Below are 18,770 nucleotides of genomic sequence, written 5' to 3' on the forward strand. Positions count from 1 at the left end.
AGTTTGGAACCGCCAAGACTCTCCCTAGAGGTTGACCCAATGGTCACTCTGACATAGCTCCAGAGTTCCTCTGTGGAGATGGGAGAACCGTCCAGAAGGACAACCATCTCTGCAGCATTTCACCAATCACCAATTATTTTTTTAACTGACTTGCCTAGTTAAAATAAAAGGCACATGACAGCCTGCTTGGAGTTTCACAAAAAGGCACCTAAAGGACTCTCAGACCATGAAAAACAAGATTCTCTGGTCTGATGAAACCAAGATTGGTCTCTGGTCTGATGAAACCAAGCCTGAATGCCAAGCGTCACATCTGGAAGAAACCTGGCGCCATCCCTACTGTGACGCATGGTGGTGCCAGCATTATGCTGTGGGGATCTTTTTCAGCCGCAGGGACTGGGAGACTAGTCAGGATTGAGGGAAAAATGAACGGAGCAAAGTACAGAGAGATCCTTGACGAAAACCTGCACCAGAGCACCCAGGACCTCAGACTGGGGTGAAGCTTCGGGACAAGTCTCTGAATGTCCTTGAGTGGCCCAGCCAGAGCCTAGACTTGAACCTGATTAAACATCTCTGGAGAGACTGGAAAATAGCTGTGCAGCGACGCTCTCCATCCAACCTGACAGAGCTTAAGAGGATCTGCAGAGAACAATGGGAGAAACTCCCCAAATACAGGTGTGCCAAGCTTGCAGCGTCATACCCAAGAAGACTCAAGGCTGTAATTGCTGCCAAAGGTGCTTCAACAAAGTACTAAGTAAAGGGTCTGAATACTTATATGTAATTGTGATATTTCAGTTAAATGTTTTTGCAAAAATGTCTAACAACCTGTTTTTGCTTTGTCATTATGGGGTATTGTGTGTAGATTGATGAAGAACAAAAAAGCAATTTAAACAATTTTAGAATAAGGCTGTAACGTAACAAAACGTGAGAAAAGTCAAGGGGTCTGAATACTTTGTAAATGTACCGTATATATTTATATATACAGTACTCCGGACTCTGACATTGCTCATTCTGATATTGCTTGTTCTAATATTGCTTGTTCTAACATTGCTCGTTCTGATACAGTATGTCTCAATTTCTTGTTTGTTTAGTTTTCTGTTATTCACTCATGGATTGTTTGTGTATTGTTATTGTATTGCTAGATATTGCAGCACCGTAAGTGCTAGAGACATACTTAGAGCTAGAGACATGCGTTCATCTTTGCTTCGATCGTGACTAGTCTCCCAGGTTCTGCCGCTGAAAAACACCCCCACAGCATGATGCTGCCACCACCATGCTTCACCGTAGGCATGGTGCCCTTCCCCAGATCTGTGCCTCAACACATTCCTGCCTCGGAGCTCTACGGGTAATTAATTTGACCTCATGGCTTTTGCTCTGACATGTACTGTCAACTGTGGGACTTTACTTTATAGACAGATGTCCAATCAATTTAATTTACCACAGGTGAACTCCAATCAAGTTGTAGAAACATCTCAAGGATGATCAATGGAAACAGGATGCACCTGAGATCAATTTTGAGTCTCATAGCAAAGGGTCTGAATATGTACAGTATGTAAATGTGATATTTCAGTTTTTTATGTTTTATAAATAAGCAAAAATATATAAAAAACAGTTTTTGCTTTGTTATTATTGGGTATTGTGTGTAGATTGCTGAGGATTTTTATTGATTTAACTTCTTATGGCTGCAGGGGCAGTATTGAGTAGCTTGGATGAAAGGTGCACAGAGGTGCCCATAGTAAACTGCCTGCTCCTCATCCCAGTTCCTAATATATGCATATTATTATTAGTATTGGATAGAAAACACTCTGAAGTTTATAAAACTGTTTGAATGATGTCTGTGAGTATAACAGAACTCATATTGCAGGCAAAAACCTGAGAAAAAATCCAAACAGGAAGTGGGAATTCTGAGGCTGGTCGATTTTCAACCAAGATCCTATTGAGTTCACAGCGAGATATGGATGAGTTTGCACTTCCTACGGCTTCCACTAGATGTCAACAGTCTGTAGAACCTTGTCTGATGCCTCTACTGTGAAGGGGGGGGCGAATGAGAGGGGAATTAGTCAGGTCTGCAATGACCTGACCATGCTTTGACCATGCGCGCTCACATGAGAGGGAGCTCTGTTCCATCGCTCATCTGAAGTCAATGTAATTCTCCGGGTGGAACGTTATTCAAGAGTTATGTTAAAAACATTCTAAAGATTGATTCAATAGATCGTTTGACATATTTCTACTGACTGTTACAGAACTTTTGGACATTTCATCAGCTTTTAGTGAACGCGCTTCCTGACGTTGGATTTGTTTACCAAACACGCTAACAAAAATAGCTATTTGGACATAAATGATGGACATTACCGAACAAAACTAACATTTCTTGTGGAAATGGGAGTCCTGGGAGTGCATTCCGACAAAGATCAGCAAAGGTAAGTGAAGATTTATAATGCTTTTTATGAGTTTTGTTGACTGCACAATTTGGCGGGTAACTGTATGGCTTGCTTTTCTGGCTGAATGCTGTTTTCAGATTATTGAATATTGTGTTTTGCCGTAATGCTTTTTGAAATCAGACACAGCGATTGCATTAAGAACAAGTATATCTTTAATTCTATGTAAAACATGTATCTTTCATCAAAGTTTATGATGAGTATTTCTGTTATTTGACGTGGCTCTCTGCAATTTCTCTGGATATTTTGGAGGCATTTCTGAACATGGCGCCAATGTAAACTGAGGTTTTTGAATATAAATATGAACTTAATCGAACAAAACATATATGTATTGTGTAACATGAAGTCCTATGAGTGTCATCTGATAAAGATCATCAAAGGTTAGTGATTCATTTTATCTCTATTTCTGCTTTTTGTGACTCCTGTCTTTGGCTGGAAAAATGACTTGTGTTTGTCTATGAATTTGCGGTGACCTAACATAATTGTTTGTGGTGCTTTCGCTGAAAAGCCTATTTGAAATTGGACACTTTGGTGGGATTAACAACAAGATTACCTTTAAAATTGTATAAGATACATGTATGTTTGAGGAATTTTAATTATGAGATTTCTGTTGTTTGAATTTGGCGCCCTGCACTTTCACTGGCTGTTGTCATATCAATCCCGTTAACGGGATTGCAGCCATAAGAAGTTTAATCAATTTTAGAATATGTGGAAAAAGTCAAGGGGTCTGAATACTTTCAGAAGGCACTGTATGTCCCCTTTTGAGGAATTACATTTCTGAGTGCATGATATTCAGTTTCACTGGCATATAGTACATTCTATAGATGGCCTTAAACTGCAGTAATTTATGTCTGAGATTATATGAACATGACTTGGAATTCAAACATATCTGTATCCATTCATCATCAATAGTGTCTCCCAGGTCTTCCTCACATTTTTGTTTTACATGCTTTGTGCCTCTATCAACCCTTGATGCAGTTTGGAAATCAACTTTAGAGATTTGTCAGACTACCTGAAAATACAGTAGTTTTAATCATTGAAGGTTCTGGCTCGTCCAGTGTTTGCTGTAGAGAGAATAAAGTGTTCATCTGAAACATTTCAACTCAGAGCTGTCACAGACTGGTCTTCCCTGGTTGCCTGACCCTGATGAGACCCCTGTCATCATATGATCCTGCTCAGATGAGGTATGACAAATAATTACCTTGGTGTACATTTATACATTATATTATCCAAGTGTAGAATCAATGGTTCAATTGAAATGACCATTATTCCCAGATCCCAGATTGTAGCCTACCCATCAACTCAAGATGGAACTTTGTATCCATTCACAGATTGTTATAATATACTGCAAAATTCACCTGAGCTCTGTAGACTGGTCTTCCCTGGCTGTCTGACCCTGCTGGGACACCTGTCACAATCTTTTTCTGTTAAGACATGATGAGCATAGTGTTGTGTACTGACTGTGCACTGTCACGATCGTCGTTGGAAGCATACTCGGACCAAAGCGCAGCGCGATATGGGTTCCACATGTTTATTCAATGAAACGCACAAAAAACAATAAAGAAAAAACTAAACGTGATGTTCTGGAGTGCTCACAGGCAACAACACAAAAACAAGATCCCACAAAGCAAGCACAGTGGGGAAATGGCTGCCTAAATATGACCCCCAAAACCTGAAACCAACTGGGGAGGGTAGGGTGGGTGACTAGTGTCGGTGGCGGCTCCGGTGCGGGTCTTTGCCCCCGCCCAGACCACGGGTCCGGCCATGGAGCCGGGTAGAGCGCCATGCCCGGACTGGGCACCGGCGCCGAGGTAGGCTCCGGCCATGGATCTGAGTTGGCCGCCATGCCTGGACTGGGCACCGGCGCAGAGGAAGGCTCCGGCCTTGGAGCTGGAGTGGACGCCGTGCCCGGACTGGGCTCTGACACAGAGGAAGGCTCCGGCCTTGAAGCGGGACTGGAGGCTGTGTCTGGACTGGGCACCGGGGCAGAGGAAGGCTCCTGCCATGGAGCGGGACTAGACGCCGTGCCTGGACTGGGCACCGGCGCAGAGGAAGGCTCTGGCCTTGGAGCTGGACTGGACGCCGTGCTTGGACTGGGGATCGGCGCAGGGGAAGGCTCCGGCCATGGAGCTGGAGGTTCCGGACCGTGGACCGTCGCTGGAGGTTCCAGACTGTTGACCGTCGCTGGAGGTTCCAGACCGTGGACCGTCGCTGGAGGTTCCAGACTGTTGACCGTCGCTGGAGGTTCCAGACCGTGGACCGTCGCTGGAGGTTCCAGACCGTGGACCGTCGCAGGAGGTTCCGGACTGTGGACCGTCGTAGGAGTTCCGGACTGTGGACCGTCGTAGGAGTTTCCGGCCTGTGGACCGTTGCAGGAGGTTCCGGACTGTGAAACGTCGCCGGAAGCTCTGGACTAGGGACCGTCGGCGGAAGCTCTGGGCTAGGAACCGTCGCCAGAAGCTCTGGGGTAGGAACCGTCGCCGGAAGCTCTGGACTGGGGACCGTCGCCGAAAGCTCTGGACTGGGGACCGTCGCCGGAGGCTCTGGACTGGGGATTTGCACTGGAGGCTGAGTGCGTGGAGCCGGTACAGGTGGCACCGGACTGGTGACACGCACTTCAGGGCGAGTGCGGGGAGCAGGCACAGGATGTACCGGACTGGGAAGGGGCACTGGAGGCCTAGTGCGTGGAGCCGGTACAAGTGGCACCGGACTGGTGACACACACTTCAGGGCGAGTGCGGGGAGCAGGCACCCCCGAGTGCGGAGAGCTGACTCAGGTGGCATCAAACAGATAACACGCTCCTTAGGGCGAATATCGTGCATCATACACCAACACAACAACTCTCTCATTTCTCTATCCTCCAATTTCTCCATCAACTCACTGACAGTCTCTGACTCTCTCCGTTCACTCTCCTCCAATTTCTCCCTCTTCTCCCAGATTGGCTCTGGTTTACTCCCCGGCTCTGCCGACCACCCCTTGTGCCCCCCCCCCCCCCCCCCCAAAAAAAAAAAATGGGGTCTGTATTTTGGACTTTCTATGTGGCCGTGAACCCCGGCATCGTCGCTGTCCTCCCTTCTCTCCTTGCGTCTGCCGCCAAGGAAGGCTTTCGTCTCCTGCCATAATTTCCTCCCAAGTCCAGAGTATCTTCTCCTCCTTGATCTCATCCCAAGCCCAGGATGCCTTCAACCTCCTGGGCACGCTGCTTGGTCCTGTTGTGGTGGGATCTTCTGTCACGATCGTCGTTGGAAGCATACTCGGAACAAAGCGCAGCGCGATATGGGTTACACATGTTTATTCAATGAAACGCACAAAAAACTATAAAAAACTATACTATACAAAACGTGATGTTCTGGAGTGCTCACAGGCAACAACACAAAAACAAGATCCCACAAAGCACAGTGGGGAAATGGCTGCCTAAATATGATCCCCAATCAGAGACAACGACAAACAGCTGCCTCTGATTGGGAACCATACCAGGCCAACATAGACATAAACAACCTAGATTAGAACACCCCCCTAGTCACACCCCGACCGAACCAAAATAGAGAATAAAAAAGGCTCTCTATGGTCAGGGCGTGACATGCACCATGACAGTGAAGCCTGTAGAGCTGTTTATACCGTGTCAGTGTGAAAAGTAGGGAATTAGATTGGGAAACTGACAGCTCAATAACGTTACATTGTAGAATAGAGAAAATTCATTTTGTCTGAGGATGACAGAGAATTGTAGAGGGACCCTAATATATGATGTACTATCTGACTCCACCATAATTCGAAGGCTAAAGGCCCATAATCGTATCCAGTGGGTATAGCCAAGGTTGCGAGCCTTGCGTCACCACTCAGAATACTATAAGATGCACATGTCTAGGTTTACCGTTATGCAATTATTAAGAGGCTAAGGAACAAAGAGCTAATATCTAGCAATCAATGTCCTAGCATTAAATTATTGAGTTAACCTTAGCTCAGAGATGCACAGTTAGAGACAGAGCATATGTGCTATGTATATTGTGAATAACATTTACCATTAAACATTTCACCAAATAATAATTCAAGGAATATTACACAGAAATGTGATGACTACGGTTCGTATCCATTTAAAAATAATCCGATTTATTACAGTTTCGCAATAAGAATAGAATTAACAAATGGTACATACCAGAAATCTTCATGATGAAAAGAATACAAAAATATAAGTCTTTTAACAACGTATAAACTTCACCACTCTGACATACAAGCGTATTGTATATCAGGATATCGGTTTACCAATGACTCCATTTAAACCGAGCTAATATTCTTCCAAGAGCGCCAAATCTCAGTATCTTCCATCGTCTAATTAACATCACTTTGCATGGCCCAAAACATTTTTAAATAGGCATGAAAACAACACAAAGATTCTTGGATCTAATCATCACAACATTTATCTAAATTATACGGATTCACCCCTGTATCACTCTTCTTTTAACTATTCCCTGTCTGACCAACAGAATAACACAGTTTCTCTGTAACAATAAATCCATAGCTCTTACAGTACAATGAAACGTATTAAATGTCATAGCTCTTCGTGAACTCTTGAAACAATCCAAACATGACAATTGAATTCACACAGTGACATTCATTTAGTCGATTCAAGTTTCATCAGTCTTCACCTCTCCTGACTTCTTTGGAAATGTATCTTCATCAAGATTGCCACAGATAAGGTGTGTTTGACCGCTGTGATAGCCCACAGACGGTCTGTCATGCAAACATTGCCAAAAATCGTGATTGTGTCATCACGCTGGCCCTCGGTGCCAGCAAGTCGCTAGATGCATCTTCATCACTGGCCTTCATCATCTTTCACATTTGTTTACTCTCTTTAGTTTTCCACTGCAACATTGCTATACTGACTCTAATAAAAACTCATATTGTGTTGTCAAAAAACTTCAGAAAATCAGTCTTCAATCATTTGGCCGGTGGTTTCATCATTTCATTCATGTTTAGTGTGATTGAGACACAAATAATAGCTAACGTTAGCCAACTTTTGGTACATCAACTGGCGAAAAACGACCAAGTTAATTTACTTCCGTTGAAACAGAACAAAGCAAAGGCTACAAAACATTTCCATACACACAACAGCTGTTAGATACAGATAGCTAGAAGCTAGAGCTGAACTGTCTATGTTAGCTGCTAACTAGTTCATTCACTTCAGACAGAACTTCAGTTGAGAGGGGATTCAAATTAGCTAAAGTTACATGTCAGTTACACTACTAGCTCAGCACTGGGAATAGATACTTTTTTTCTGTTAAGTCAAACAGCAGTTAACTTGCCAGCTACATCAGTCAAATAAAGAGTAGTCAGTTTCTGCTCTGCTTGCTTTTACAACTGAGAAAAAGCACAACACAGACAGACAACAGCTGCTTCTTTTCGAAGGCTCTGTGGTGTCCTAAATCCAGCCGTCTGAAACTTCAAAACAGCCTATCCGAACGCTCGGAGGCTTCCGCATGGTCCTAAAGCACACTGATACCACTTTTTGTATCACAGTGCAATGATAAAACTGGGGGGGACAAAAATGCAATTTCAGAATATGGGGGAGGGTCATGTCTATCAGGCAACACATGTTCTAGCACCCCTTGAAATCGCTTACATTTTGTTAACAAAAAGGATAAAAGCATTTTCGTAATACTTCACTTGAATTGGTCTGAAAGAAGGCATTTATAGCAACCTGACATGAACCTCTTATGTTAATTCAAAGCGTTTGTTTTCCTATGAGCTTCACAATGGTTGATGTCATGTTCTGGTATTTTACAGTCCATTAAATCTATTATAACGGTGAAGCAAAACTGAACAGAATCCCATTAGTTGTACCTTCTTCTGCATCTCTTCATAAGTCAATTTAGCTTCTGTCAATATTTTGTCTTGAACAGTAACTTTCAGCAAAGACAACAAACTTACTCAGGTCTGGTGCCACGTGGGGCCTAAACAGGGCTTAGCCCCCTCAGTTCCAACTTTATTTTTGTCCCTATATAAAAATTGCAACAAAAACAAAAGTTTAAAAAAAAGTTAAAATGATTGAGTGACAGGTTGGCACCAAAAAATATGTATCTCCGCTGCACTGTGTCAACACAATGGACAGGGCTGGCTACCATGTGTGTAGGCAGCCTGGTCTCATAGACTAGACGTAACATAGTAAATGTAAATCCGGGACACTCAATAAGAAAGACAGAACTATAACTCAACTTTTCTATGCAGCGTTAAGGCAAAAACTTATTGTACGTTTTGTAAATTCATAACATATTGTAGTACATTTTGCAGGACGTAACATATTATACATATTTAAAATTGTAACATATCATACAAAAGTGTATCAGTATGTATCATATTAAATGGAGTGCCACAGATTTACGTACAGAATAAACCAAAATACTCTGAGACCAGGTTGCAGCAGGGGTACTATGAAAACCATTGGGTGGTTAGGTATGACTCCTTTGGATTTATGTAAAAAGCGGGGAAAATGCTCCTCATTTCTCCTCGCTGTGGTAGGCTAAGTGAATAACGTGATACACCTCTGCCTGTAATATTTGATTTTGATTTAAAAGGGTTAAGTATATCATTGAAGCTGCTTCACTCTTAGCTATAGCTGTAAAAAGCATTAGTGTTATAAGCCTTAGCCTATTTAGTTAGCACGAACCAGCTAATCTGCCTAGTTGGATATCAGAAATTATTAGTGTTATAAGCCTTAGCCTATTTAGTTAGCACGAACCAGCTAATCTGCCTAGTTGGATATCAGAAATTGGCTTCGCCAAAGTACCCAAACAAAGGAGGAGATCAATGAGCAGCAGCAGCTGGAAAACATTTTGCCTGCGCTGCAGACGGCTATATTGGTCCGCTAATACAGCACTATTAAAGGCCCAAAATATTATTTTCAAATAAGAATATTTATTTACTTGTTTTTTTATTCCGATTTTTCAGGGGGTGCTAACTGTATCCACTGTAGAATATACTATATTCACTGGACAGTACAGTAGGCCAGCAGGACAGAGGAGAAGAGACTTTGTGTAAAATTCTGTTCTTCAGCATGATGGATGCTGTCATTGGTGAAATGTCAGAACGATTCAACAAACGCAACAATCAATTGGTGGAGGCCCTGTGTGCCCTTGACCCAGAGAGCCATTGCTTTCTAGATGTGAAAAAGGTGAAGCCACTGCTGGATCTAAGTAAAACAGATTTAGTGGAAGCTGAGTTTAGTGTCGCTCGCCAGTTTTTGCAGATTTAACTTGCCTGCTCTGGCTCCAATGAGGACAAATGGACCCCACTTGATATCCTGCAACGATTCTCTGGGCCTCTCTCCGCTATGCTGACCGTGCTTACTGCACTGAAACATGGACTGACTTTTGGGACATCCACAGCTACGTGCAATAACTAATTTTCCACTTTGACAAACGTGTTCAGTCAGCACAGAAGAAGCATGCAACACCAGAGGAAAGCTCAACTAATCCAACTGGTATTTGATGGGGATCTTACAAGAACATTTTGGGGAAAATGAAATGATTGATTACTCAGGAAGTTCAACAGAGCATCAAGGAAGCTGCAACTCTTTTGAAAAGGTAAGATTTAAACAAGCTAGCTGGTTGGTTGCTTTATTGTGTATGGCGCTGTCCATGGTGCTGATAGAGCGCAGCGAGATTTTGAGCCATTGAACCTGTCACTTCTTGGTCAAAATACTGTTAAAAAAGTTTTATGTGTATTGTGGTATAGCGTGATATAAGCATAATTCAGTATAATTCCAATGCAAGAACCCAAGTGACGCCCCTGGGTATAGCTGTATATCGGTATGTTTCATCATAGAAATTGATAACCATAATATAACGTAGGCTTTCTTGGTAGCCTATTGGTTTTCATTGCTATAAATAACTGTACGTATTGAAAACGTGTTTATGGTAGGCTGGCATTGCTTAATTGATTTCGTAGGTCAAATTTGATTCACAGAAATGTATTGTGCCATATCACAACGTGTTGCTGAACTCAAGAGCGAGCGGCATGATTTTCCATGTTTGAAGTGGGCCTGTATAGGCCTATTTATTTGTCAAGACAGCTGTGCATGGCTGCATCTCACTGTAGCAGGTTGTAGGCTATGTTTTGGTTTTGGATCTCCATTAGCCTTTAGTTTACTGTGTTTTATTGCTGTTAATGTAACTAGCCTACATATAGATTGTGTCATACCTTTATTTATCTGATATTTAGTTTACTAGGCCCACTACTTGGTACCGCTGTTCTGTTCGCATTTATTCATTCATTCGCATTCGCAGTTGTGTCGGTATTCTAAGCCAAACTGCTATTCAGTATTTCTGTTTGTATGCATGAATAACTAGGCTACTACATTCAGCATTTAGTTTGCATTATTTTGTCAAGACAGCTGTGTGTACGGATGCATTCACATGGGCTATTTGCAATAGGGTAATTGCCCATCTAAACCGCATTGCTATAGGGTGCTGTTCAATGTGCTGATACAGCGCAGCAGAGATTGGCTACCGATTTCAAAAGCACTCAATGATCTCGGAATCTCGGCATTTGAACTTTATGTTTATTATTGCATAGCGTGGTAATATACGCAGAATTCAATATCATTCCAATGCAAGAACCTGAAAATGTTTTGCCCCCCTGCGATTTCAGCTGCCCCCCGAGTCACTTTATCCTGGCGCCAGGTCTGAACTGACTGTATGATAAACTGTTGAGATAGCAGTCCATTTTTGGTAGTGTGCTAGTGTCGATTGGAGTGCAGAGATGTCACACTAGTCTCTCTAGACATCTGGGTTGCTTTCCACAGTTTTTAAATGTTCTGGCTTAACACGTCTGTATGTAATAGAACGTCCGTTTGGCATAGAGGAACTACGCCACTGCTTACATCACTACCTTGTCTGCTTGAAAAAAATGCTAAATAGTAGCTAGCAAGATGGAGATCACATAGGTTATTTTTAATGAGTGCATTTTGGCTAGCTGGCATCAACTACCTTCACTAAAACCACTGCAAAGGTTTTGTCTGCAGACTTTGTTTTCAAATCGCAACGTTCTGGCTTGTCTCCTGTGATTTGTTGGGAGAGTTGTCTGTCTGAAGAGGACCTACCCTGGAATATTTTTTCCCTTTATGGAAATTGCCAAAGGAGTCGGTTATTGAAACCAGCTGTTGCCTAGGGTCAGGTTTACAAGACTAGTGTCACGCACATATTGAAACCCAGGGGCACAGGACCTTCAACTTGAAACTGTACATTTTAAGATAATAAAATATAAATGTACAGACTTTGGCCATCAGTGCTCCCTGAAACATTTTGGTGAGGGGGAACAACGTAATAACTATATACCTGTAATAGAGGCATTGCCATGTAATTTCACGGGGCAGAGTGGACCGGCTTCAAAACATTTAATGTGATTGCCATCATCCCTGGACTATCATTAAAGCCCCTTGGAAGTATATGTTAGAATATTAACTGTAGCCAAAGTAAAAACCCCAAAAATGAAGATGGCACCTCAGTGAACACCATGAAACACTGACTTTTCAAACATGACGCACCAAATGACGCACCGAAACCAACACTCTTTGTTACCCTCATTCACAAAATGATATGTGGTCAATTGGTATGAATCATCTTCTACCCAATCTTCATCTTGGAATGCCACTCCATCCTATAGTAATCCTGATGGTCTGGTCTGGTCGGTGAATAAGTGACTAGTTATTTGGACGTTTAACCTGCAGATTGAAGGTCCACATTCCGAGTAAATTTTGTATAACGTGTTTCTGGCCTGAATTGAATTATAGGATGTTTATCAGTTGTTTATCAAATAGATTCTTTTCACCAAAGATTTGTTTTAAAGGTGTGCACGGGAACCCTGGATGACCCTAGCGAACACATTTGGAGCATGAACTGAAATGTAGAAAGAGCTTTAAGCATAAAAAAGTAAACAATTGCTGTCTATTTTATAAAATGTCTGCAAAATGATGCACTTTCCTATAACACACACAACATGTTTAAGTAAAATTGCATGGCCTCAGAAAGTAACCTGTCTCAGACTTGTGCAGTATTACAAAATTAACACTGACATGATTTGTCTTCTTTATAAAGTATCAGTTCTGTAAGCCTGTTATTATCAAATAACACAGATGTATTTCTTGGCATGTGACAAATCCTTCATTGTCTGGATCTATCCATCGCTATGGATATTATAAAAGGTTCTGGGGCACTTATCGTAGGAGGTAAAGGTATTGACCCTCATGTCCTGGAGATATTCCAAACCAGATGTATTTCACTTTCTGACCAGATAGTCATTCTCTGTGACGACTACACACAGTATAGCCAACTCCCCAGTGGCCAGGTGAACAATACCTTGGATATTGCAGACCGGAGAAATACATTTCACGTTTAGATACAATACATTGTGATTTACAGCATAGCATTGAATTAGCTTTTACTTTATTCAGAGAAAAAATAGCTGGTAAAGTTCACAATATTACAAGACTTATCATTTCAAAATGTTGTATTTATGAGAGAGACTCAGAAATGTCTGTTGGCACCATTCCTTTGTTCTGTATAGAGAAAGCTAACATTTCTTCAAAGGGATTTCACCCACACTCACTTTATCTGAAAGTGAAAAATGCCTTGTGCCTCCAATGATAACAATGGCAGTTTCTACTTCAAAGTAATCTAAAATCCGACTTTTTTTACTCTCATACACCGAGAACCAAGATATTTCTGTTCTAAAACAAATTGTATCACAGACTCAGGGCTCTATTCAATCTGTATCACTGAAGCATTCCAGATTGCGCGATCAAAATGTAAAGGTAAATTCTGATTGTGCCAACCTATGCAGTGTTTAACCGTAAATTTCAATCACGCTGTAACGTTGAACTTTCCCGATACGGATTGAATAGAGCCCTCTATTCAAGTAACTACAGTAGTAGTGCTCTCTTTGTTTTGGGTTATTAAGTCAATGAACACATGCAACTATTTTTTAATCACTGATAATGATCAGCAGAGGCGTCATGCCCATAGGAGGCACAAGGGCATGTGCCCCTTAAGATTTGTTGTGTTTTTAAATTTGTCAGTTAGATGAATTTCTAAACTTTATTAAGCCCACGTTTTATCATAATTCTTGATGAAATTGTATTTTGCAGATTATGCACACTGACTGGACAGAGTAAAGAGGACCCCCCCTCTTCCCCCTAGTAAGTGGTTCCTTCCAATGTGCACCAAAGAGAAAAGATACTTTAGGATGCTAGATACTTTAGTGTTTGCAGACAGTATCCTCAATGGAGGAGGAGAGAGGGTGTAGTGACACACCCAGCGTTTTATTTGATTTTAGCTGCCGGTGATGGGCAGGGCTCGCAGGAGGTATATTTGTAAATTAATTTGATCAAGCTACGTAGCCTATTGATTCCTTCTTGATGAATAAATAAAACACAAATCGTTTTTTTCTCTCTGTAATATTAGCCACATAGCGATTTTATGAAGTTGGCTTTAGCTAGACAACTAGATAGGTTCCCAATCTCCCAAACTCATAACTCTCCACCAAGACATTTCAGGCTATCAAGTTAGAGTAGCTTGTGTAAATAAATATCTAAACTGGTATGGCTGCTGGTAAGGTCACTAGACTTTAGAAAAGCAAGCAATTACCAAATGTACTGAATAAAACTCACATTCCTTTCAATCTTCAACCCAGATTTTAGCAGAGATGTAGAGAAGCATATTACATTTCTTTATAAAAAGAACTACAGGTCAAGAGGATACAGACAGCTAAAAAGGTATAGATATTCAGAAAAATACTTGATTTAAATCGTGATATTTGTGTATTCATTATTATGCCATGATGTGCCTGTATTGATGATGTGTGTTATGATCTCATGTACTGTGTTATAATTTTGATGTAATAGCCTAGGCATGTTAGTGCAGTACATTGAGATGTGTGATTTACAACAGTCAGAATGACACCCTCATTAAAATGACAATTGTAAGGGCTGTAGTCCTCCTCTTCCTCGTACGAGGAGAGGAGAGAAGGATCAGTGGACCAATACGCAGCATTAGGGAAATATGCCATCTCTTTATTTGACACGACGGCACACGAAAACAAAACACTTACAAATTTACAAAACAAGAAAACGACGTAGACGAAAACCTGAACATGAACTTACATAACTAAAACGTAAAACTCACGGACAGGAACAGACTACATCAAAACGAACGAACAACCAAACAGTCCCGTATGGTACATACATCGACGACACAGGAGACAATCACCCACAAACAAACAGTGAGAACACCCTACCTAAATATGACTCTTAATTAGAGGAAAAAGCAAAACACCTGCCTCTAATTAAGAGCCATACCAGGCAACCCAAAACCAACATAGAAACAGAAAACATAGACTGCCCACCCAAAACACACGCCCTGACCATATACACATACAAAAACAACATAAAACAGGTCAGGAACGTTACAGAACCCCCCCCTCAAGGTGCGAACGCCGGGCGCACCAGCACAAAGTCCAGGGGAGGGTCTGGGTGGGCAGTTGACCACGGTGGTGGCTCAGGCTCCGGACGCTGTCCCCACACCACCATAGTCACTCCCCGCTTCTGTCTTCCCCTCCCAATGACCACCCTCAAACTAACATCCCCTAAATGAACGGCCAGCACCGGGACAAGGGGCAGCACCGGGACAAGGGGCAGCACCGGGACAAGGGGCAGCACCGGGACAAGGGGCAGCACCGGGACAAGGGGCAGCACCGGGACAAGGGGCAGCACCGGGATAAGGGGCAGCACCGGGATAAGGGGCAGCACCGGGATAAGGACCAGCACCGGGACAAGGGGCAGGTCCTGGCTGAGGGACTCTGGCAGATCCCGGCTGAGGGACTCTGGCAGGTCCCGGCTGAGGGACTCTGGCAGGTCCCGGCTGAGGGACTCTGGCAGGTCCCGGCTGAGGGACTCTGGCAGGTCCCGGCTGAGGGACTCTGGCAGGTCCCGGCTGAGGGACTCTGGCAGGTCCCGGCTGGACGGCTCTGGCAGGTCCCGGCTGGACGGCTCTGGCAGGTCCCGGCTGGACGGCTCTGGCAGGTCCCGGCTGGACGGCTCTGGCAGGTCCCGGCTGGACGGCTCTGGCAGGTCCCGGCTGGACGGCTCTGGCAGGTCCCGGCTGGACGGCTCTGGCAGGTCATGGCAGGACGGCTCTGGCTGGTCATGGCAGGACGGCTCTGGCTGGTCATGGCAGGACGGCTCTGGCTGGTCATGGCAGGACGGCTCTGGCTGGTCATGGCAGGACGGCTCTGTAGGGAGGAGAAGGAGAGACAGCCTGGTGCGTGGTCTAGGCACTGGCTGCGCTGGAGAGGAGGAAACAGCTGGAGAGAGAACCCGGAGAGACAGCCTGGTACGGGGGGCTGCCACCGGAGGACTGGTACATGGAGGTGGCACCGGGTATACCGGACCGTGAAGGAGGACACGTGCTCTTGAGCACCGAGCCTGCCCAACCTTACCATGTTGAATGGTGCCCGTAGCCCTGCCAGTGCGGCGAGGTGGAATAGCCCGCACTGGGCTATACTGGCAAACCGGGGACACCACTCGTAAGGCTGGTGCCATGTATGCCGGCCCGAGGAGACGCACTGGTGGCCAGATGCGTTGAGCCGGCTTCATGACATCCAGCTCGATGCCCAACTTAGCCCTCCCAGTGCGGCAAGGTGGAATAGCCCGCACTGGGCTAAGCACGCGTACTGGGGACACCGTGCGCTTTACCGCATAACACGGTGTCTTACCAGTACGACGTCTTCTACCTCCACGGTAAGCACGGGGAGTTGGCTCGGGTATCCTACCCGGCTTTGCCACACTTCTCGTGTGCCCCCCCCCCCCCAAGAAATTTTTGGGTCTGACTCACGGGCTCCCAACCGCGTCGCCGCGCTGCCTCCTCATACCAGCGCCTCTCAGCCTTCGCTGCTTCCAACTCCTCCTTGGGACGGCGATATTCCCCTGGCTGAGCCCAGGGTCCTCTACCGTCCAGGATCTCCTCCCAAGTCCAGGAGTCCTTGTTGCTCTGTTGAGCATTCCCTTGCCGCTTGGTCCTCGTGAGGTGGGTGATTCTGTAAGGGCTGTAGTCCTCCTCTTCCTCGGACGAGGAGAGGAGAGAAGGATCAGTGGACCAATACGCAGCATTAGGGAAATATGCCATCTCTTTATTTGACACGACGGCACACGAAAACAAAACACTTACAAATTTACAAAACAAGAAAACGACGTAGACGAAAACCTGAACATGAACTTACATAACTAAAACGTAAAACTCACGGACAGGAACAGCCTACATCAAAACGAACGAACAACCAAACAGTCCCGTATGGTACATACATCGACGACACAGGAGACAATCACCCACAAACAAACAGTGAGAACACCCTACCTAAATATGACTCTTAATTAGAGGAAAACGCAAAACACCTGCCTCTAATTAAGAGCCATACCAGGCAACCCAAAACCAACATAGAAACAGAAAACATAGACTGCCCACCCAAAACACACGCCCTGACCATATACACATACAAAAACAACATAAAACAGGTCAGGAACATTACAACAATTGAACAGCTAAAGAGGTATGCTTAGATAACCTATGTAGAAAAATATACACCACATGACCAAAAGTATGTGGACACCTGCTTGTCGAACATCTCATTCTCCATTCCAAAGTTAAATCTAGAATCGGCTTCCTATTTCGCAACAAAGCCTCCTTCACTCATGCTGCCAAACTTGCCGTCGTGAAACGGACTATCCTACCAATCCTTGACTTTGGCGATGTCCTTTACAAATTAGCCTCCAACACTCTACTCAGCAAATTGGATACAGTCTATCAGAGTGCCATCCGTTTTGTCACCAAAGCCCCATATACTACCCACCACTGCGACCTGTATGCTCTCGTTGGCTGGTCCTCGCTACATATTCATTGCCAAACCCACTGGCTCCAGGTCATCTATAAGTCTTTGCTAGGTATAGCTCCGCCTTATCTCAGCTCACTGGTCACCATAGCAACACCCACCCGTAACATGCGCTCCAGCAGGTATATTTCACTGGTCATCCCCAGAGCCAACACCTGCTTTGGCCGCCTTTCCTTCCAGTTCTCTGCTGCCAATGACTGGAACAAATTGCAAAAATCACTGAAGTTGGAGACATATCTCCCTCACTAACTTTAAGTGTCAGCTGTCAGAGCAGCTTACCGATCGATGCAGCTGTACACAACCCATCTGTATATAGCCCATCCAACCAACTACCTACCTCATCTCCATATTTGTTTTTGTTTTTCTGCTCTTTTGCACACCAGTATTTCTACTTGCACATCCTCATCTGCACATATATCACTCCAGTGTAAATTGCTAAATTTTAATTACTTCGCCACTATTGGCCTATTTATTGCCTTACCTCCTTACTTCATTTGCACACACTGTATACAGATTTTCTATTGTGTTATTGACTGTACGTTTGTTTATCCCATGTGTAACTCTGTGTTGTTGCTTTTGTCGCACTGCTTTGCTTTATCTTGGCCAGGTTGCAGTTGTAAATGAGAACGTGTTCTCAACTGGCCTACCTGGTTAAATAAAGGTGAAATAAAAAATGTCAATTCAATTCCAGAATCATGGGCATTAATATGGAGTTGGTCCCCACTTTGCTGCTATAGAAGCCTCCACTCTTCTGGGAAGGCTTTCCACTAGATGTTGGAACATTGCTGCAGGGACTTGCTTCCATTCAAGTCACAAGAGCATTAGTGAGGTAGGGCACAGATGTTGGGCGATTAGGCCTGGCTCGCAGTCGGAATTCCAATTCATCCCAAAGATGTTCAATGGGGTTGAGTTCAGGGCTCTGTGCAGGCCAGTCATATTCTTCCCCACCGATCTCGAAAAACCATTTCTGTATGGACCTCACTTTGTGCATGGGGGCATAGTCCTGCTGAAACAGGAAATGACCTTCCCCAAACTGTTTGCACAAATTTGAATCGTCTAAAATGGCATTGCGGGCTGTAGAGTTAACATTTCCCTTCACTGGAACTAAGAGGCCTAGCCCGAACCATGAAAAACAGCCCCAGACCTATTACTCCTCCTCCACCAAACTTTACAGTTGGCACTATGCATTCGGGCAGGTAGCATACTCCTGGCATCCGCCAAACCCAGATTCGTCCGTCGGACTGCCAGATCGTGAAGCATGATTCATCACAGAGAACGCGTTTTCCACCTCTCCAGAGTACAATGGCAGCGAGCTTTACACCACTCCAGCCGATGCTTGGCGTTGCGCTTAGGGATCTTAGGCTTGTGTACGGCTGCTCAGCCATGGAAACCCATTTCATGAAT

The sequence above is a fragment of the Salvelinus fontinalis genome, chromosome 1 (assembly GCF_029448725.1).
Source record: "Salvelinus fontinalis isolate EN_2023a chromosome 1, ASM2944872v1, whole genome shotgun sequence".
NCBI lineage: Eukaryota > Metazoa > Chordata > Actinopteri > Salmoniformes > Salmonidae > Salvelinus > Salvelinus fontinalis.